The sequence below is a fragment of the Leopardus geoffroyi genome, chromosome D1 (assembly GCF_018350155.1).
Source record: "Leopardus geoffroyi isolate Oge1 chromosome D1, O.geoffroyi_Oge1_pat1.0, whole genome shotgun sequence".
Classification (NCBI taxonomy): Eukaryota; Metazoa; Chordata; class Mammalia; order Carnivora; family Felidae; genus Leopardus; species Leopardus geoffroyi.
Window position 1 is genome coordinate 59,590,729 of NC_059329.1, and position 21,662 is coordinate 59,612,390.

Consider the following 21,662-nt stretch of genomic DNA (forward strand, 5'->3'; position numbering starts at 1 on the left):
TGTTATTTAGGTCTTGGTCTGTTTTCTTTAAGTGTAAGGTCTTAGATCTTAGGGTTGAGAAGGTGATGGTCCTGGGTCTAGAGTATAAATAAGGTTTGTAGGCATCTCAATATTACTTGATTTCCCAGTTACATTTACTAAGGCAGCTCCAGAAGCAAGAAGGCAGGAAATGGTCAGCAATGTACCTTTATTTATTTTTTAAAGTGTATTTATTTATTTTTAGAGAGAGCGTGAATGAGCAGGGGAGGGGCAGAGAGAGAGGGGGAGAGAGGATCCCAAGCATGCTATATGCTGTCAGTGCAGAGCCTGACATGGGGCTCAATCCCATGCACCGCGAGATCATGACCTGAGCCAAAATCAATAGACACTTAACCTACTGAACCCCGCAGGCATCCCAGCAGTGTGCCTTTAGACTGAGCTTCTCCACACCTCCAGATGGTTTTCTTAGGCATGTACATTATGCAGTCTTCCTACTAGTGAGTTGCTTACTTCTTTTTTGTTGTTGTTGTTGTTTTGGGGGGAGGGGAGTTCCTTACTTCTGCTAATCCTTTGAGGATAAAATTTCTCACAAAGGGTGAGCTTTTGATTCTACAGCGGAAACCAAAAACATTTATCGAATCTGATTGAAAAGTAGTGTATATTCATTATAGGAAACAGGAAAAATACAGGTAAGTATAAAGAAGAAACCTAATGTATAGTTTTATTTAGTATTTCCTTTCAATGTTTTCTATCTATGCATATTTCTGTTTTGCATAGTCCAGTGTCATACACTACCTATAATTTTGTATTCTGCTTTTTTCCCAATTACCATTATTTTCATTGTGTAAATTCATATGAATTTAAAATGCGGCTGAAACTATAAATATTCCTAATGACTGTATAGTAGTCTATCATACAGGATTTGTATAGTGCTTTCAGTTTTTTCTATTTTAAACAGTATTGTAATACTTTTTTTAAATAAAATTTTTAAGTATTTATCTTGAGAGAGGCAGTGTGAGCTGGGGAGGGGCAGAGAGAGAGAGAGAGAGGGAGGGAGGGAGGGAGGGAGGGAGAGAGAGAGAGGGAGAGAGAATCCCAAGCAGGCTCTGCAGGGCCAGTGCTTGAACCCACAAACTGTGAGATCATGATCTGAGCCAAAACCAAGAGTCTGATGCTCAAGCAACTGAGCCACCCAGGTGCCCCTGAATATGAACATCTTTTAGGCTTTTAACATATATTGCCAAATTCCTTTCTAGAGAATCACTTAAAGCCTCACTTGCATGAGGAAAATATATTATTCTTTCTTTGATAATTTTCCACTCAAAGTACTAGATTAAGTTAACTTCCCTGAAGGGTATGATAATTTCTTTGCCATTATTATATAAAAGCAAAATTTGGGAGAGGATGGAAGGAGAAAGTATGTGTGTGTGTTGGGGGGTGGTCACTGTTATTAAGCCCTATTTGCTGACGTGACTTCTAGAAATGGAAAAGGAGACATGTTACTCTTAATTCTCCATTTATAAAATTGGGGTGATAGCACCTTCCCCTTCTGTACTACAGAAATCGGATGACCTAAAATTTCTCATAGAAATGCTTTCATTTCATGCCTCAGATCTTCAGAAGGGTAGACTCTGAAGGAGAGAATTGGTCTTCCTTTCCCACAAAGGTCAGGACCCTAGCTCTTAACGGTTGGCTAGACATTCTAGAAATGCTTAGCTGCTTCATAGTGAATCTTCTGCAAGCAAAAGAGAAGGACAGACACCTGTGTCGTGTTGTGTTGGAGGGGCTTTGTTGGGGATATTCAGCAGAGATGAGGGAGCTTACTTTAATTTCATACTATTATTGTAGTGTGTGAGTGAGAGCTGCATTGCTCATCAGCATCACTGAAGGACATTAGGAACCCGGTCTGTTTCCCATTAGTTGAAATCAAAGAGAAAAAGAAGATGAAGAATAGCACATTGGAAATTCATTAGAGTCGTACTCAACCCAGAAGTAGGGGGATGTCTTTGGACCTCATTTGAGTGTTTTGTTTTATTTTTTAATATATGTATATTTTTAATTTTAGAGGGCACATGTGAGCTGGGAAGAGGGGCAGAGGGAGAGAGAACCTCAAGCAGGCTCCAGGTTCAGCACAGAGGCCAGGGCGGGGCTCGATCCCACGACCCTAGGATCATGACCTGAGCTGAAATCAAGACTCGAATACTCAACCGACTGAGCCACCCAGGTGTCCTTTGAGTGTTTTAGACTTGTTTCTTCAATATTACATACCAGACCTATTTTTGCATATAAATTTCATTTAAAATCAGTCTAACGTAGCCATACTCTGGTCAGTTGGATAAGAATTAATCTCCATTGGGGCGCCTGGGTGACGCAGTCGGTTAAGCGTCCAACTTCAGCCAGGTCACGATCTCGCGGTCCGGGAGTTCGAGCCCCGCGTCAGGCTCTGGGCTGATGGCTCAGAGCCTGGAGCCTGTTTCCGATTCTGTGTCTCCCTCTCTCTCTGCCCCTCCCCCGTTCATGCTCTGTCTCTCTCTGTCCCAAAAATAAATAAACATTGAAAAAAAAAATTAAAAAAAAAAGAATTAATCTCCATTAAGAAACTGCTCTTTATTTTATTTTATTTTATTTTATTTTATTTTATTTTATTTTTTTAATTTATTTTTTTTTCCCAACATTTATTTATTTTTGGGACAGAGAGAGACAGAGCATGAATGGGGGAGGGGCAGAGAGAGAGGGAGACACAGAATCGGAAACAGGCTCCAGGCTCTGAGCCATCAGCCCAGAGCCTGACGCGGGGCTCGAACTCCCGGACCGCGAGATCGTGACCTGGCTGAAGTCGGACGCTTAACCGACTGCGCCACCCAGGCGCCCCAAGAAACTGCTCTTTAGATGTTAAATGTGAATTATTTTGTTTAGGCCCAGGTAGTAAATATTTCAGGCTTTGCAGGCTGTGTAGTTGCAACTACAGTTGACCCTTGAAAAACGTGGGTTTGAATTGCATGGGTCCCCTTATATGTGGATTTTTTCAATAAATACGGTACAGTACTGTAAATGTATTATCTCTCCCTTATGATTTTTCTCAGTAATGTTTTCTTTTTTCTAGCTTTATTGTTCGATTATAGTATTAATACTTATAACTTGAAAGATACGTGTTAATCATTTGTTTATGTTATTAGTAAAGCTTCCAGTCAACAGTAGGCTATTAGTAGTTAAGTTTTTGGGATGTCAGAAGTTATACGTGGATTTTCAACCGCATGGGGTGGTGGGGGTGGGGTGGTGGGGGTGGAGCGGTTTGGTGCCCCAACCTTTACATTGTTCAAGGGTCTGCTCTACTTACCTCTGCAGATCATAGTTTGTTGACCTTTGGGTAGTGGGAAATATATTAGAAGGCCTAGCCATCCAAAAACTATAGCATTTTTCTCAAGCTTTTAAAGGTGTGAGGAAATAGGGGCGCCTGGGTGGCTCAGTCGAGCATCTGACTTTGCCTCAGGTCACAATCTTCCAGATTGTGGGTTCGAGCCCCATGTAGGGCTCTGTGCTGACAGCTCACAGTTTGGAGCCTGCTTCGGATTCTGTGTCTCCTTCTCTCTCTGCCCCTCTCACGCTTGCGCATGCACTCGCGCTCTCTTTCTCTCTCTCTCTCAGAAATAAACATGAAAAAGTATGAGGAGTCCATTATATATTAAAATGGAAACATGTCAGATTTTTAAGTGAAAAAGGAAAGTTGCAGAACAAATTATAACAGTATGATTACAGGTATGTAGATCAAACACATTCACACTCTTTGTTTTTTTATTTACATATATGTACATGTACATATACACATATATCTTTATACATACACACGTGTACAGAAAAGTCTGAAAGGTTACAACAGACTTGTAACAGTGGTCACTCCAAGGAGGGAAGTGCCATTGGTAAATGTGAGTTAAGGTTTGGTGAATGGGGAGTTTTACATTTTACTCCGTATACTTCCGTATTACAATATTTCATAGTTGATAATGTGTTCTTTCTCCTTCCTACTTGTTTGGATAGCTGGTGGGCCTATCTCCACTGGCCAGGGTCAGGAGTGTGACAGAGTAGGACTAATTTCCTAGTTCTGCCACGTCAGTTGAGTGGGAAGCAGCTGCTGAGACTAGAACAAGGAGCACATGTATGGGGGTGGGGGGGCAGAATGTGCAGGTGGCTGGGAGAGGCGGCCAAGACAGGCCAATTCTAATTTACCAACAGTAAGTATCACATGTCATGTCTTGACATTCTCCAAGTTGCTTTGCCTTCCTTTATCACACTGGGCCCTGAGGAAAATTCTATGAGCAAGTAAGGCAGGGATGATGATAGGAAAGGAAGCAATCAAAACATTGGACAACGAGGAAGTGGGGATAGAAAAATTTTTCTTTTTGTAAAAGAATTTAAAGAATTAAAGAATATTTTTAAAGAATTTAGAAAGAAATATGTACAAGGATATGCATTATGGCATTGTTTAACATGGTAACTGATTGAAAATAGTCATGTCTATCAATTGAAAAATATGTGAACATGTTATGTTATATCCTTTATGCAGACTGTTATTATACAGCTTTTTTAAAGTGTGAGTTGAAATTTTATTTATTGACATGGGTGGGGGGATGTTCATGATAAATTATTAAGTGAGAAAAACAAGTTGCAGAGCAATGTTAAAGTATAAACCTAGTTTTTTAAAAATAGAGAAAAATAAAAAAATCCTCTTAAATATAAAAATATATTTGTGCTTATGTGTTTCAGGGCATGGAAAAATCTGTTAACATTTCTTATCTTGTGGGAGGGCCTGGAGGGGAACAAAAAGGGGCTGAGAGATTACGGATTTGTGGGTTTTGGTTTTTTTTGTTTTGTTTTGCTTTTTGAGAGAGAGCACAAGTGGGGAGAAGGGCAGAGGGAGAGAGAGAGAAAGAATCTTGAGCAGAAATAGGGGCGCCTGGGTGGCTCAGTCAGTTAAGCCTCCTACGTCAGCTCAGGTCAGAGCCTGGAGCCTGCTTTGGATTCTGTGTCTCCCTTTCTCTCTGCCCCTCCCCTGCTTGTGCTCTTTCTTTCTCTGTCTCAAAAATAAATAAGCATTAAAAAAATTTTTTTTTTTTTTTAAAAAAGCAGAAATAAAAGAAGCAGAGAAGAGAGAGCATCTCTTAAGAATTCTTAAGAGAATCTGGGCACTTGGGTGGCTCAGTTGGTTGTCTGACTTTGGCTCAGGTCATGATCTCACAGTTTGTGGGTTTGAGCCCCACATAGGTCTCTCTGCTGTCAGTATGGAGCCTGCTTTGGATCCACTGTCCCCTGCCCCGCCCCCCACCTCTCTTTCATGCACCACTTGTTCTCTCTCTCTCTCTCTCTCAAAATAAATAAACTTTTTTTAAAAAGTGTCTTTGTGGGGCGCCTGGGTGGCTCAGTCGGTTAGGCGTCCGACTTCGGCTCAGGTCATGATCTCACGGTCTGTGAGTTTGAGCCCCCAGTCGGGCTCTGTGCTGACGGCTCAGAGCCTGGAGCCTGTTTCAGATTCTGTGTCTCCCTCTCTCTCTGACCCTCCCCCGTTCATGCTCTGTCTCTCTCTGTCTCAAAAATAAATAAACGTTAAAAAAAAAAAAGTGTCTTTGCAGAGCAGAAGTTTAAATAAAACAACAACAAAGAATTAAGGGAATCCACACTGGTCATGGAGTCCAGTGCAGGGCATGGTCTCACAATGGTGCGATCATGACCTGAGCCAAAATCAAGAGTTGGCAACTCAACTGACTAAGCCACCAGGCACCCCTGTATTTTATTTATTTTTAAATGCTTTGCTGCTGTTTTTACATTTTAACACCCTGAAATTAGAATGCATTTATAATTGGTGACATCTTTCAATTGTTGGCTATTTTTTTTCACGTTTTCATTTTCTCTGAAATTGAGATATCTTACTATTGATAGTATAGTTCCACTTTCCTTTTTAAAAACATTTTTTTTAATGTTTATTTTTGAGAGAGAGAGAGGGAGGGAGAGAAAACAGTGGGGGAGGGGCAGAGAGAAAGAGAGGGAGGCACAGAGTCTGAAGCAGGCTCCAAGTTCTGAGCTATCAGCACAGAGCCTGACTTGGGGCTCGAATTCATGAACCAAGAGATTATGACCTGAGCCGAAGTTAGACGCTTAACCAACTGAGCCAGCCATCCAGGTGCCCCTGATGGTTCCACTTTTCAATGCCAATTTTTTTTTTTTTTCCATTAACTGTAATCTTGGCCCCTTTCTGGGCTTCTCTTGCTCCTAACCTCATCAGAATCACATCACCTAGACATTATGGGTAGGGACAAGTGAGTGAACATATTATTTGAGTGTGCAAGGATTTTGTGCATCCTTACTTAACTGATACATGTCCTACACGTACCTGCTGCTTGAGAAGCCAGGTAAATATATATGTAGCCCTGAGGCATCCAACTTAGTGCTCCTGATTTTGATTAGTCTGTCTTAATTTTGCCTAGTGGTTTAAAAAAATTTTTTTTTAATATTTATTTTTGAGAGAGTGTGAGTGGGGAAGGTGGGGGGGAAAGATACAGAATCTGAAGCAGGCTCCAGGCTGTCAGCACAGAGCCTGACGCAGGGCTCAAACCCACCAGCTGTGAGATCATGACCTGAGCTGAAGTCAGACACCCAACCCACTGAGCCACCCAGGTGTCCCCTGTCTGTTGTTTTTTTAATTAAAGTGTAACATACATACAGAAAAATGCATAAAGTAATGTAGCTCATGAGTTTTCACAAAGTGAACACGTAACTAGTGTTGTTTTAAGAAACAACATTACCAGCATCCCATTAGCCCTTTCTAGTTACCATCTGTTTTCTTCTTAAATGCAATGAAAGTATACATAGGGATGGTGACACTCTGTTGGTTCACAGGTGAGTGTGTGGCTCATGGTTATCTTGGGGGCGAATCTGCTGGAAAGAGCTTCAGGTTTGGAGCCAGAAGATCAGAGTTGCATTGTGGTCCTGTTATTTTGTAGTTGTGTGACCTTAGGCAAAGTACTGTTCTGAACTTCATTCCTCTTCGATAAAATGAAAACAGTGTTTACTTTGCGGAGCTGTTGTGAGGATCATGTGAAATACTTTATAGATGGGACACACTGTCAGTGTTAAAAAGCCGTTAAAGGGAGGTAGAATCCCAAGCAGGAGATGATGTGAACCTAATGTAAGGAGAGAAAATGAAGAAGTTTGATCACAAAATCCATTCTCTTAACCACCTGTATTGCCTTCCTTTTAAATTGATATTGGTGTGGTCCTTGACTTTCTGTTAAAATTTCCTCAAATGAAAATAATATAAAGGGTCTAAAAGGAATCCCCAGAGATTTGGAATTTCACCCAGTCTGTCACTTGCTGTCAATGTGGGTGCCCCCAGAGCTGTGCAAGGCAGAGACTTTGGCAGAAGATTAATACGTTTCAGTAGCAAATGTATGCATTACCTCTTTACAGGCCTAATAAGCCAGCCCTCTTCTGATTATGTCACACTGTTCTAAAGGTGACCCAAATCTGTATCTCTAGCCCCAAATCATATTTTTCACCAGCTACTGTATTTTCCTGATCGTATGTCCAGTAGATACCTCATGTCTAAATCCAAATTTTCAAGCCACCTGCCAGATAGCATGATGGTTTAGATTATGAACTTTGGAGTGAAATAGACCTGGGTTTGAATTTTTTTTTTAAGTTTGTTTATTTTTGAGAGAGAGTGTGTGCAAAAAGGGGAGGGACAGAGAGAGAGGTAGACAGGATCTGAAGGGGGCTCTGCGCTGACAACAGAGATCCCAGTGTGGGGCTCAACCTTACAGCCCCTGAGATCATGACCTGAACCCTGAACCAAACTGACTCAGTTGGCTTAACCAACTGAGCCACCCAGGCGCCTGACCTGGGTTTGAATCTTAATTCTGCTACTCGTTAGCATCATGATCTTGGATAGGTTGTTTAACATCTTGAAACTTCTTGAAAGAGAAAAACATCTTGAAACATCTTGAAAGAGAGTATTAATAGCACTTGCCTGATAGGGTTGATACTAGTGCTCAATTAATGAAGTTACTGCTTTTGCATTCTTTTTGTTTTTGGCACACATGCTCATCTGCTCATTCAAGCTAGGAAATCAGAGGTGCTTCTAGAATTTTCCTTTTTCTTTGCTTTGCTTACAGTTGATTATCGGGGCCTGTCAAGTAGTTCTCAAACTGTTGCTTTTTTAAAATTTATTTTTATCTATTTTTAATTTTTTAAATTATTTTGAGTGAGAGAGACCACCCACAGGTGGGGGAGGGGCAGAGAGAGAGGGAGAGAGAATCCCAAGCAGGTGCCACACTGTCAGCACAGAGCCCGACTTGGGGCTCATTCCACGAACTGCAAGGTCATGACCCGAGCAGAAATCAAGAGTCGGGCACTTAACCAACTGAGCCACCCAGGTGCCTGTGCTTCCTCTTTTTTTTAATCACTGCTTTACTTCAGACATGTATCCCTACTTGCTTGGAACAAGCAGTGGTTTTGCTCTGCATTGTGCAAAGCTTAATAGAATTACAGAACAACGAAAAGAAAAAAAAGAATTACAGAACAGACTCAGGAACCAGGTGGAAGCAAAGGGGACAGGGCTCCAAACATCCTTTACTTCAAACCAACTACTTTTATCTGTATCTTGGGTTTTTTTTTTTTTTTTTTTTAAGTTTATTTTCGAGAGAGAAAGAGAGCAAGCAGAAGCAAGGGAGGAGCTGAGAGAGAGAGAGAATTTCAAGCAGACCCTGACTGTTAGCGCAGAGTCTGACTTCAGGCTTGAACTCACCCAGGTATCCCTCTGTATCTTGCGTTCTATATGAAGATTGAGTCTGGAGGCTTCACTTTTAAAATATATTTTGAAACCTTTCATTCATTTAAGAAATGCTTATCAAGTGTGTTCTATGTGCCAGGCATTGTGCTGAGTTCTAAGAATTCAGTGGCAAGCACACCATCTGTGATTTCATGGAACATATGATGGTAGGAGAAAGGAATTAATGAAATGCAAAAAGGCATAATTAGAAACTGAGTGCTGTGAAGGAAAGTACTATGGTGCTATGCATAGTAGGAACTTGACCTGGTATGGAACTGGGAACTAGGAACTAGGTGGGTAGGGAGAATTTACATGAGGGAAGTAACATTTGAGCTGAAATATGAAGGATAAGTTAGAATTAACTAGATGAAGAGGCAGGAAAAGAAAGCTTTGGGTAGAAGGAAGAGTGTGGACAACGCTAAACCATATGCAGATAGAACTTTCTAGTAATGGATTTTCAGACTCTAATAGCAGCTAGCATTCTCTGTGCTAGGTGTTGTGCTAAGCGCTTTACAACTATTGTCTTAATTCCTTACAATGACCCTCTAAGAAAGTACTATCACTATTCCTATTTTACAGATGGGGAAATGGGACACAGAGAGGTTAAATAACCTGCCTAAGGTTGCACAGCTAATAAGCTCTGGAGCCAGGATTTTAATTAGGCAGTCTAACTCTAGACCCCATGCTCTTAGCTACTGTGCTATGTTGCCTTCCTCTTGTTTCTTACAATTCTAGCTTGTATGTCATACAGAGTGAAACATAGATCTGATCTGTTACTCCCATTTACTGTCTCTTTACAAACCTTGATCGTTTCCTATCACCTACAGGATAAAATCTGAATTCCTTAGTATGATGTAAGTGCCTCACAGTTTAGTACCACTTATCCTCATCATCTGCTACACCTTCCTAAAACCGCATGCCATTGTTCAAATGTAATAAGCTCTGTCTTTGCACATGCTGTTCTCTCTGCCTAGAATGCTCTTTTTTTCTTCTCTTTGGGTGAAACCCTACTCATCCTACTCATACTTTAAGTACTGGGCTTAAATGTTACTTCCTTGGTAAAACTTTTCTAATCATCCATCCCGAGTCAATCAGGCCGTCACATGTCCTCTAAAACAGTAACTTCTGTGTTCCTGTTCTGATATCTTTTCAGTGAAACAGGAATCCTAGGTCTTTTCCTTCCCACACCTGTGTTCCTAAGAGCTCTGGGTCTACCTCCACAGTGCCCTTCAAGTAACACCATTCTTTTTCATTCCTGCTGCCCCTGCCCTGGCAGCAGCACTTTTATCTCTGCTGCTGCAATTGCCACCTCACTGTTCTGCCCCTGGACTCAATGTTATGCCAGATTCATCTTTTGAAAAAGTGCACACAAGTAAGCCTTCTGCTCAGGACACTGCCTTTCTGGTGTGTCCCCTAGAAGTCTAGACTTCCCAGTGTTCTCTCACCTTCCCGTTGGCACTGTCCAAGTCTGTGTCCTTTCACCTTGTATTAAGGTGAGTTATAGGTATGTTTCTTTCTCCACAGAATTGTAAACCTGTCTAGTTCATGTTTGAGTCTCCAACACAGTATTTACAGGTGTTTATTTCATGTTTATGGTTGAATGTCCCTGATTAAATTTCATTAGTCCCAAATAAGGAGTAACCCATCTTATATATTTTGAAGAATTTGTATTGCAAATAGTATTTTTTGTTTTGTTGTTTTTGTTTGTTTTAAAAATTTGGTCATAAAGTGGAGGGAGGATTTCAGTTTTAGGAAAATTGCTGGTGAGGAACTCTCATCCTTCACAATGATGCCAGATTCATGGGGATGTTGTTTTATCTAATGATGTTCAAGTTACTTAGCATCTTTAAAAATGGAGAAAATGACACCTAAGACTTGCCCATACCATGAGTTAGTTGTAGCAGAAACCATTTGATCAAGGAATGTGTAAGTGCTTTGTACACCTAAAGGATTATACTGATAAGAAAAGTATAAGTTGTAGTTGAGGTGTGCTGGAGAGAGCCCTGGTTTTAGAAGACTTGAGTTCTGGCTCTGCAATCTTGCAGGTTGACATTGAAGCAGGTATTTTCTTCTATTCTCTAAAATTGGAATAAACCTGTTTGTTTCTTAGGGTTTTTCAGGGGGGGATTAATTAAGATGTGAGACATAGCCTTCCTTACATTTTTAAAGTCTGTTAAAATGTTAGGTTTGTTGTTGTCTTTTTTTTTTTTTTTTTTTTTAATCATGGCCACGTTAGACACCATTCCCATTCATTTTACTTACTAGGAGCATATTAACAAGTTTGGTTTTTGAGGCAATCTAGCATCCTATTTAGAAATCCAGCCCTTACTAATATTTGTGTTTGTTCATTTCTTTGGGTATTAAAGGCATCCTGGTGTGATAGGAGAAGTAGATTTGGAACCAGAGACAGGGGATTCAGTGCTGTGTAGGAGGTGGAGACATGGAAGATAAAGCAGAGGGGGTGGGAGGAGAGGGGGAGGAGGGGAGAAGAGAGAGGTGTCATCTGAGTTTTTTAGTTACTTAAAGCCTATTTTAAACAAACCAGATCCTGGGCAGAATCCTCATTCTCCAGCTGAAATCATAAGTTGTGTCAAATCAGCAGACCTTGCTCAGACATACAAATAGGTTGTAAAATTTCTGTCTCAGGCAGGAGATAGCAAATCTTCAGGAGTTGTCACATGTATTCCACTATGAATGTAGGTTGGGACTAGATGACCTTTAAGGTCTGTCAACTTTGAGATTCTGTGATTTGTTGACCAAGTATAGAAAGCTGTTCTTATTTAGGCGTTCTAGACCAATGTAATTATAAATTGCACTTTTGTCTGTGACTTTTATTTACAAAACCTTGTAAATACCTTGAGTATAGCTCCAATCAGCTTGTGCCCCATGCAAAATTGGTGCTACCAGTTTCCAAGGACCACCTTCTGTCATCTGAATTAGTAAAGCACCCACACGTGCCTTCCTTTGGGGTGGGACCCAGTAGGGTAAAAAACAAAATGCTTGTTTCTAGGGGATTTGCTTTTTTTTTTTTTTTTTTTTTGCAAAGGAAGCCCTAACTGGTGAAGTTTTGAGCAGATTCTGAGATTAGTTCTATTACAAAGATTTTTGTTGTTGTTCTTGTTGAGAATGCTGTCCTGCAGAAAGAATCATGGGAAATTTTTAGAGTGCTTTAGATATGATCTATCTAATACCAATAACCTTCTTTTATTGAGACCCAAGCTAGGGCAGTGACTTTCCTAAAGTCATAAATTTAGTAGGTAGTCCATTGGGAACTTAACCTCCAGGGGCTTCCAATACCAAATCTAGTGTGTTTTTACCACTGGCGTGGCTGTTTCCAGGAGTAGTTGCAAGTCTTTACGTTGAAACTGTTCCTCCTTCCGTTTCTTTTAGCTTTCTCATCATCAGTTCTGTGTTTGTGCACAAACATTGTGCTAGATATGTTGCCTGTAGGGACAGATCCGTTTACTCCTCTGTGACAATGAAACAGGGTGAACAGGTTCTTAGGTGTTTTGTAGAAAAGCCCTTCTTCAGGGAGAACCAAATAGGGCCTCTTGGATGTTATAATGAATCCTCTCCGGGTTTTGATTTGCCCTCTGCTTTTCTCCTCTGGAAGTTACAGGCTTACCAACACTGCTTCATTACTCAGCACTACCCTCTGGAGAGGGAGGGTGAGGCTTGGTAAATAAGCTCGAGGTCAGGGTTCTGAAACAGCAGTCCTTCCCTCCAGCCAACGGTGTTTCCTCCAGCCTTCTTTCTCCGTGGCTTCTCACCCTAGAGATATGTCCAACATCCCTCCCAATAGAAAATTCTTCTATTCTTGCCTCTTCAGAGTAGTTTTGGTCCTTTAATGTTTGTAAAGCTCTTGTATCTTCAGAAAAAAGCTCTTTAGTGGTTACTTTTAAGATTAGAACTGCTTTGAGGGGTGCCTGGGTGGCTCAGTCAGTTAAGTGTCCGACTTTGGCTCAGGTCATGATCTTGCGGTCTGTGAGTTTGAGCTCCACGTTCGGCTCTGTGTTGGCAGAGAGGAGCCTGGAGCCTGCTTCGGATTCTGTGTCTCTCTCACTCTGCCCCTCCCTCCCACATGAGTGTGTGTGCGCACACATGTGCACGCTCTCAAAAATAAAAACATTAAAAAATAATAAAGTTAAAAGTTTGATTGTTTTGATCAAAGAGTTGATTTTTATGAGGAGGTATAGAGGCACAAGGCTTCTTGGAGCCTCTGAGAATGTGCTATGTACTAGCTTTTATTTATTCATTCAATGATTGTTTATTTAAGAGCATTGGAGAGAATAATGTAGAGACCACAGAGACAATTTGCTACTTATGTGACTAAGTCACTTAATTCCTGAGACTCAGATTTCTTCATCTTTAAGATAGAAATAAAACCTACCTTATAGATTGTTGAGAGAACTAGATGAGATGACCATGTAAGAGGATGGGCTCTGGAGAAACCCATTTGGACTCAAATTTTGGCTCCGACACCTACCAACTGTGTGACCTTAGGCAAGTTATTTAATCTTTCTCAGTTTACTTTTCTGTAAAATAGAGATGGGTAATCATAGTATTTGTTATTGTGTCATTGGGTTATTGTGAGGATTAAGCAAAATAAAGCAGGGAAGTGTTTAGCATTGTGCCTCGTGCGTACTAAGTGCTCATTAAGTGTTAGCTATTAATTACAACAGTAACAGCAAAAACAATAATGATAGTCTTTAGGTATTTATTATGCTAGGACATCAAGTGGCAGAGGAAAGACTAGAAGGCATTACATAGGGCAGTGGATCTATAAGAGCATTTGCCCTTGCCAACTTTCCTAGTGAGAGGGCCTGAAGGGACTGAGAGGCTCTCATTGGACCCTGGCCTATGGCTTCCTACAGTGAAGTATTCTCTTCCAGGCTAGAAGGTTGAGATAGGAGGTTCAGAGGGACTTCAGAGGACAGTGAGAAGACCAGTCTGGCAGGGTGGAGCGTTTGGGTAAGGGCAAAAGTAACTCTAGTAGAAGGTAAAACTGGGTCCAGGTCATGGAGGGCCATGAATGTCAGGTGAATTGTTTGTATTAGAGCCACCCTACCCTGGGTCATCTCAGGGGAATTGCTCTCTTGCAGTCTTTCCTTTAAGCTTTTTATAATGGTAATATACATTAAAAACTGTAACGTTTACATTTTATTTTATTTTTTTTTTTTATTTTTTTTTTTTAAAGTTTATTTTATTTTTGGGACAGAGAGAGACAGAGCATGAACGGGGGAGGGGCAGAGAGAGAGGGAGACACAGAATCGGAAACAGGCTCCAGGCTCCGAGCCATCAGCCCAGAGCCCGACGCGGGGCTCGAACCCACGGACCGCGAGATCGTGACCTGGCTGAAGTCGGACGCTCAACCGACTGCGCCACCCAGGCGCCCCACGTTTACATTTTAAACAAAAATAATAAAACACCAATGCACCTGCCACCCAGCTCAGGAGATGTGATATTACTGGACCCTTTGAAACATCCTGTGTGCTCCATACCCATCACCAACCTCTACCTGAATGCTCTCCTGAATCTTGTGTTAGCCATGTATCATTTTCCTTCCTTCCTCTCTCATTTCTTTTAAAAATGGTTTTACCATTTCTATCTTGGTCTTTTGAAGACACTGAACAGGGGCTGTGGAATCAGGCAGGAGCAATATGGCCTGCCTGTCGCCTGGCTAGGCCAGGAGGAGGGTGGGGACACAGGAGGGGAGTGGCAGCACTGTGGTGGGGGAGGGAGAGGCTGGAGAAACTGGCCCAGCTCCTTGGGCTGTCCTGAAGAGCAGGCCCGGAAGCTTGGCAATTTTGGTGGAGAGGTTCCAGAGGAGAGTTCAGCCCTCTGAGTCTGCACAGCTGGAAGCTGTTGCCTGGAGTTTAGAGCTGCGGAGCGGGAGGGGGGTGAGAATCTCTTGAATTCTTTTGAGACACAGTATCAACTCTTTAATGTGCTAGGGAGCTTCAGGGTTAGCACAGTGCCACATGTGGCCAGGACAGTTTTAGCAGGCCTGCCCCCTATTTTCACCTCATACATATTCTGGAGTGTTGATTGTGCCAGTTATTAAATTATGTTTGCCACTTGGCTTTTTTATAAAAGCTTTGGATTTTGCTTTGGTTTGGCTTTCCTGGTCCTTCTTTGAATAAGAACTTTCCTTTCTACCAATAGCAATTGCCAACCACAGACTGCGAGTGATCCTGTGGGAATAAGTTGCAGGGCTGGGAGAAGCAGGGTGATGGGAGTCTCTGCAGTAGTGGGCCTTGGTCTGACCCCCACCACTCACCACAGTCATTCTCTGGTGCTGAGAAGGTTAAATTTGGAAAGCTATCATCCAGATGTATTTCAGTGGGATAGATAACATGGACCCCTTGTGTGCTAGATACTGTGGGGGATCATAGAGAGATGGAACTAGTTATGCTCTTGAGTTTACATTCTAGATGTGAGGATAAGACTTCCATGCGTCTACGGTTAAGGCAGTACAAGTACCAAATGCAGAAGGTAGACACGTTTTTCTGATTACCAATGGAATACATGTTTATTAAAAATAAGTTCAAATAGGAAAGAAATATACAGTGTAGAAAGTTCCTCATAGTCTGACTCCTCCTTAAGATAATCACTGATACCTGTTAAGGAGTATTTGAGGTGTTGACATTTGAGCTGGACCTTAAAGTAAAATCCAGAGAGGCAGACTGATGGAAGGAAAGCAGGCATCCTAAGGATCCATGCTCCCACTCCAGGGAGGAGCACCCTTACTAGCTTCCCTGACAAAGAGCCAACTTCTGCATGGACACCTTGGTTACAAGGTGCCAAAGTGCCCAGCTGGAATTAGCCTTTGTTATGCACCACCTTGTGCCTTATGTGCTAGCCAGTGTGTGGGGCATCTTAGAGATGTTATTGAATTAATTCTCATTATAACCTTTGTAAAGTAGATTTTTTTTCATGTATATTTTTGTTGTAAAATAGATATCTTTATTTTTGTTTTATAAATAGGGATATGGAGGCTCAGAGGTTACCTGCCAGGGTCCTACAGCAGCAAGCGGTATAGAGTTCTGCTATTTGCTAGGCATGTGATCTTGGGCCAATTATTTCATCTCTGTGGCTCATTCTCATTTGTAGAGTTGAGTGGTAACAGTATCTGCTTCACCAGGAGTTTTCAGATGAATGAGTTAATACACATTAGGCCAGTGGAACAGTGGGTGTGTGGCACATAGTATGCACTCAGTAAGCAGTAGCTATTTACTATACCTTGTTTTCTCTCTTCTTACATGATTTGTGTCATCTCCCCCACTTAAATCTATAGATGGCCTTTCTGTCCTCCCAGTCATCCCTCACACTTTTCTCTCCTTTACAGTTTCTCTCTCTGCTTCCAACCATTGCCTTGTCTTCATCCTGTCTCTGCAGTGCTTCATTCCTCTTTCCATTTTCCCTCATTTTACCCTCTTTTGTGGCCTTATCACCTGTCTCCTGTTGTGGTAGCCTCTGACCTGCCTCCCTGCTGTTAGCTTCATTCTTTTTTATACCAGAATCATTTCTGAAAGTTCAGTTCTCATCGTATCACATCTCTGTGTTAAAAATAAACATTCACATCTTTATTCAGTTTCTTGGTTTCAAGTTCAAGATTCTTTAATTCTGACCCCACCTCACCCTTTAAGTCTGTTCCCAGACTACTTCCACAAGTCCTCTCTGCTTTTCCTTCCCCCCACCCTCCTCTATCTACTTCTGTCTGGGGAAATTTTACCTACCTGTTACAAGATCCAAATTGAAATATCACTTCGTTTTCTTAGTCTTTTTACCTACTCTTTTTAGAATTTTTATATTCTTTTGTGGGAGTTAGCACATACTGTCTTGAAATATAATTTTCAAGGCACATTTCTTATTTTCTGTGTAATTATAACCTAGATCAGTGTAGAGGCTGGGTTTAATTCATATTTGTATTCGCCCTCAATGTCCTATAGCAGTGCCTTGCACATAGTAGGTGCTTAATATTTTTGGTCTAAATAAAAGATGGGGAGGTGTCCTCATAACTGCCTGGTGAGCTTCTCTTGGAGTCTTGGTGAGAGTCACTGTTCAGTGGGTGGAAATGCTGTGGTTTTGTTTTCTAAGAGTCCGACATCTTTTCTTACCCGCCATGGAGGAGAGGCAGAGCCTGTAGGCTCTGCCCATGGGTCCCAGTGCCGGTAACTGTGAAGGGGCTCTAGCCAGTGCCTGCCGTACTAGGTCCCGTGCCTTGGCCCCTCGGCCCCTCCCCACAAATGCTCAGCGGAACAGGGGATTAGGTTCTGGCAGCACAGCTGGGATTTTGGCGGCCATTCCACAGTCGACAATAGCACGCAGCCACCCGGACAGGACCGCGCAGGCCTGCACTCCAAGGCCACAGTCTGCCTGGGCTTCTTGTTTGGGTGGCCGAGGGGGAGGAGCGGGCAGAGCGCGGAGTCCTGGCCTTGCCACGCAGAAGGTACGGGCTGGAGAGATTCCCTCTGGGAATGGGCTTGGGGGGTGGCCTTGTCCCAGGGCAGGCGGCGCTCGCGAAAGGAGGCCGGCGCTTTGTGTGTGAGCGGCATGTGTGTGCTTAAAGACACAGCCGCCCCGCCCTGGAGCCGGCAGGAAGCAGCCCCGCGTGAAAGGGCCTGTGTCCTGCTCCCCCTCCAAAGCCTCTGTTCCCGGCTCTTCCTCCCTGCCCCGCGCGCCGCCAGGCAGGGGCTGAGCTAATCATCAGGGCAGTCCGTCGCTGGCCAGAGAGATGGACAGGCTGTCACTGCTGTGTTAAGAGAGCGAAGGGGGAGTGTCCGGGTGATACCAGGTTTGTCAGGCAGGCCACTGTGAGATGTGTTTTGTGTATTTATGCCACAGTTTGCCTTGGCTCTTGCCACTGTTGCCGTTCAGGATTTTTTTGTCTGCTGGCTCCTGCACCCCCCTCCCCCCTCCCGTGCGTCCTAGTCTTTCGTTCGTGGGCCCAGCCTTCGCGGCCCCTCCTCTCCAGTGCGCCCCTCCTCTCCTTGCCCCCGACTGGCGCCCCTCCCCCCCCCCCCCCCCCCCCCCTTCCCGAGAGTTCCCTGCTTTCGCTGTACTCCCAGATCGCGGAAGCTTGCTGTGCCTTTAAAGAAAGCAGACTCCTGGCTGTGACGCACTTCTGGCTGTCAGCCAGGAAGATCGCTCCTGCCAGGCTGACTGAGAAGAAAACCAACAACTTTTCTTTTGTGTGTGGGGTTACTTTCCACTAGCCCCCCCTTCCTCCTCTCCTTTCAAGATTTAAATGCTAATGGCGGATTAAAACCTGTAGATACGTTTGGCTTTGGGAGTCTGGTAAGGCCCCCCCCCCTCCCCTGCACTGAGACTTATTCTCCCTCCCTCTTTCTCTGGGTTTTTGTTCAAACATGGACGAGGGGGTGCGGTGGAGCCCCCCCCCCCCCTCCGCTTTCCTGCGCCATCCTTAAAGGGGAGGGAGAGGAGAGGGAGCGCAAGTAAACACTCAGAAACAGGCGCTGGGAGCAGAGCTTGCCAACATCCGGGAGTTGGCGCCTTTGAGAGCAAAGGGTTGCTTTCTTTCCCCCTCGCGTAGATAGATGTCAGCGTGTTTTTGTTAAGAGGGGGAAAGCGTGCGCCTGCACATTGAGCTGTAGAGACAGCTCAAGAGAGCTTCTCCGTTCCTGAGTGAGGCCTGGGTGTGTACGCAGTGGTGGGGAGTGAAAAAGGTTCATTTTGGCCGCGGGTAGCGACCAGGGTGTGTGAATACAGCAGTGGGGGCAGGTGCTGATGAACTGCTGAAGGGGCCTTGGGTGTGTATGTGCAGTATATGGCTATAGGCCCCAGGTCTGCTTCGTGATGGCAACCCTTTTGCCCACATCCTTCTGATCTGGACGTTGCAGAGCATGGGGGGGGGGGGGGGGGGGGAGGGGCAGATATCAGTAAGCCACTTTTGAAGAAACCAGGGAAATCTTGGTTTCCCTTGCATTCCTTCTCTTGTTCCTCACCAGAGCTCTGGGCCAAATTCTAGGCTACATAGAAGTGTTGGTCTGTGTGAAGAGGGGGAGGCCTGAGTCCAGAGTGAGTCCCTTTTAGGGGACCCAGGAAATATACCCAGCAAGCTGGTTTGCCCTGATCTCAGGAATGCAGAGAAACCCTGTGGAGTTAGACAGGACAGCCTATCCTGGACACCACAGGAGTTGAAAAGGATTGTATTTTTTCCACCTGGGCTGCTCTTGGAGCCACTGGTCCTTAAGCCTTTTATGTCCTCCAGGCCAAGAGATGCACCGGCAAGATATTTCCTATTCTGTTCTTTATGATGAATTAGTTGATGGTGACATAGCTTGGCCTTTGCTGGCCCTCTCTGGGGTAACCTACCAGGTGAGGTCTGGGTGCTTGCTTGCTGGTGCCTCCTGACCTATTCCTCCCAGAGTTAGAGGAGGAGGACCTCCCTCAAGATCAGGGTGTTTACTCTTTGGATGTGGGGGTTATTCGATGGTGGGATATCTCTTAGAAAGGTGTACAGAGCATGGAATTTTTATGGCTGCAGGCAGGCAGGCTGTCAGAGTAAGTAGTGGCAAATCTTGCCATTGAACATGGGCTTATAGATAGGACAGGCATTTTGTTTTGTTTTAAATAAATGTTTATTATTTTTGAGAAAGAGAGCAGGGGGTGGGGGGCGGGGTGGTGGGAAGGGCAGAGATAGAGAATTCCAGGCAGGCTCCCCACTGTCAGTCAGCTCTGAGCCCCATGTGGGGCTCAAACTCACAAACCTTGAGATTATGACCTGAGCTGGAATGAAGAGCCTAACCAGTTGAGCTACCCAGGTGTCCTTATTTTTTTAAAATAGGCTCCACACATAGTGTGGATCCCAGTGCAGGACTTGAACTCAAGACCCTGAGATCAAGGACCTGAGCTGAGACCAAGAGTTGGATGCTTAACCGACTGAGCCACCCACGTGCACTCAGACATTTCCCTTGTGAGCTCCGAGCCTGTGAGCCTTTGGAAATAAGGGATAGAGAGGGGGTGGGGCTTGGGAAAGGATGCCTTGAGGTGGGAGTTTGTGTGGGATTTGGGCCAAGAAATTCTGGGAGTGGGAGCTATCACCTAAGAGAATGAGCTTTCAGTGGAGGCAAGGGCTTGTGATCAGTACAATTTTGTAGTTTTCTGGGACCAAATTTCACTTTGGTGTTATCTTGAGGTAGGGCTGGTGTTCTGGCAGGCAGTAAGTGAGTTAAAGATGGTCTCAAAAGGAGCTGGCGGGGGCTTGGGGTAAGGAGAGCAGTGCTGCCACAACACAACTCAGACCCTCTGGCATTTGACCTATCACTTGGTTAAACCCTTGGAACTGAAACTTTTCTTGAACAGACCCCAAAGCTTAGCAACCTGACCCTCTGGTCTTGGTCCTTGCATCTGAGCAGGTGGTTTGCATTAGTCCTGGTAGGAAACCATGGCTAGGTTTTAACTCTTTAAGACCCAGAGAGGGTACAGGCCAGGTGGCTATGTGTCTTTGAGTGTCCTTTTCCTTGTCCTGATATATCTTTTCTAGAAACAGAGGGATTCCTGTAAATGTGGGGCTTGGTCCTGATGTAGGAATTTACATTATATCAGTTTTGAAAATGTAAAGAGGATGCAAGGCCATAAGTTTATAAGGTAGCTTCTTCTGTGTCTTGTGTCTTGGTTCCTTCTTGAACTCAGGGAAGAGAGGGCACCTTATCAGGTCTGTGAAGTCTCTGAGATTCTGAGGGTACTTCTTTTCACATAAATGGGTAGGTGGGAACTCTGAAGGTGCCTTGAGAAGCCTTGGTTTGTTTGTTATTTGGGGATTGTGGGTGGGTGGTACCTGATCACGTTGGGTGGATCTCAGATCCTTTTGTGAAATGGTTCTGAGCTACAATGCGGGGATCTGTTTTTCCATCACCATGACCATCACCCAGTCTTCTGGGTGGGGCTTGCCTCAGATTTCAGGGGGAGGGTGGGGAGGATGGTGCTTTGGCTGGGAGCCCTCGGGTTCTAAGCCAAGGCCTGCTTAAAGCTATAGTCCCAGTCCGAAGACTAGCCATGCCACTGGCTTCAGTCATTCGTTAACCAGAGAAATGAGTGGCTGTCTGTCCTAACAGCTCCCACCTCAGTGTCCTGTCTCTGGAAAAGTGCTTCTTTATGGGCTTTGAGGCGACAAGGTCATTCTGGAGTGCCTCATGTTGAGTATTGGATTCTTCCTGTTTCCTTGCCTGGGGAGCCCAGAAGAAGGCATTTGGCCTTGACACCAGTTTTCCTGAGCAGTGGAACTAGTTTTAGACAGGCTCCCCCAAGGAGGACATAAGGGTTGTATGTTTTGCCTCTGAGATGAAGGGAAGAGGTTGGTTAAACCTCAGGTCATTTTTAGCAGCACAGCTGTGGAATCTCTCAGAGGGGGCAAGATCTACCTCCGGTTGCAAATAAAATTTCTGACTGAAATTTTGGACCTCTCCAGACAGCAAGTCTAGAGGCAACAGTGGGGATGAGGGGGAGGTGATCTGGGCCTCATTTCCCTTGTTCCTAAATAGCTTAGACTTTTTTTTTTTTTTTTTTTTTTTAAGAAGCCCCAATAGAACATGGCCATTGCTGCCTTCACCAGGACCAGGCATGGTCCCTCTAACTTTAGGCTGGCCAAGCACTAGAAGAGTCTTTTTGTGGTGCAATAGTTGAGACCATCTGTCTTCATCCTTGCTTGGCCCCAGGGTGCTAGGCATTCAGTGCTGATGGATAGGCCATGCTGGATGAAAATCATCCAAGACTGAAGAACATTTAGGCCCTTTAGCTTCTTTGCCCTCCTGAGAGTTCCCTTTACCACTTCACTTGGGTCTTACCAAAGCCCAGGTGAATTGGCTCATTTCCAAAACTGTGATGTTGGTATTACAGGTGG

General features: G+C 43.9%; 1 protein-coding gene across 7 annotated transcripts in view; it reads left to right on the plus strand.

Annotated features, from left to right (window-relative positions):
• NUMA1 (nuclear mitotic apparatus protein 1) overlaps nucleotides 1–21,662 on the plus strand; it is a 73,120-nt gene that overhangs the window by 15,008 nt on the left and 36,450 nt on the right. The window contains exon 1 of one of the 7 annotated variants that reach the window (XM_045484154.1): nucleotides 16,996–17,249. The exons of 2 other annotated variants lie outside the window; for them this stretch is intronic. The gene's annotated coding sequence lies outside the window, so the exon portion shown is untranslated. Of the gene's footprint in view, nucleotides 1–16,995; nucleotides 17,250–17,403; nucleotides 17,595–17,904; nucleotides 18,098–21,662 lie in introns of those variants that run through there. 4 more of the 7 variants (XM_045484151.1, XM_045484156.1, XM_045484155.1 and 1 more) reach the window with 4 other exon arrangements.